The sequence below is a fragment of the Nelumbo nucifera genome, chromosome 5 (genome assembly GCF_055504915.1).
Source record: "Nelumbo nucifera cultivar China Antique chromosome 5, China Antique-T2T, whole genome shotgun sequence".
Taxonomy (NCBI): Eukaryota; Viridiplantae; Streptophyta; class Magnoliopsida; order Proteales; family Nelumbonaceae; genus Nelumbo; species Nelumbo nucifera.
In genome coordinates, this window is record NC_142653.1 from 16702621 (window position 1) to 16703628 (window position 1008).

Sequence of the window (1008 nt, forward strand, 5' to 3'; positions counted from 1 at the left end):
CTATTCATCGGTAGATTTTGAGTTGTGAGCCTAAACCTTGGGTCTGTGGATTCTACTAGTATCGTTTACCCAAATTAAATTATAGTTGTTGGGCAGAGTTGCTTGTTAGATAATCAATTTAATTTCTTCCAAGTCTAGATTTCATTGTCAAATCCTTGTTTTGATCAATTGTACTTACCTCAAATGTTAAAACCTGAAAAAATAAAAAAGTATTCTGCAGAATTTTAAAATTACAGTTCCCCATAGTCATAGCAGTCCCCCCATAAATCGCATCATGTCTGTGGATTTAGCATCAATCCATGGTCAGATTTATCGCATCTGTACGGTAGGGTTAAGAATTCTAAGATGGACTGAACAGTTATTCTCTCAAAAATTAATCTTTGTCTTAATCTGTTAAAAGTACATAAGAGTACAAACAAATGAAAGAACTTTGAGTTTTACTTTAATATTATTATTATTGCAGTTCCATACTTTTGTATCATTATCTCCTATAACTCTTCCTTCATGCTTAATAACCACCACCACTACCAATAACAACAACATTAATTGATTTAACAAAGGTTGTGTTTGATATCATTGTTGTTTCTGCGTATCTTAAAATGTTTTGAGTTGATAGCTACAAATTTGTTAGATACTTAGATTATCTATTTGAAATATTTTAGGATGATCAATACAAATTGCTGTTTCAACATAAATTTGACAATTCAATTATAAACATCAATGATCAATCCTGCACATACATTTTGCTAGTTGAAATGACTCTCATATGTGATCTAACAACTGAGAACATATATTTTCTCGAATTTGTATTGATTAGCTCAGAACATTTCAGGTAAAAACAACAATAATACCAAACACAGTTGAAGCTACTCTTGCTAATTAATTACAGTTATTGTAGATATATGGATCTCACCATGATAATCTAGATGGGAATTAATTGCTGATCATCTAATCCATGTTTTATTAGAAAACTTTTAAAATTAGAAAAAGTTGGCTTTTCATTTAGCT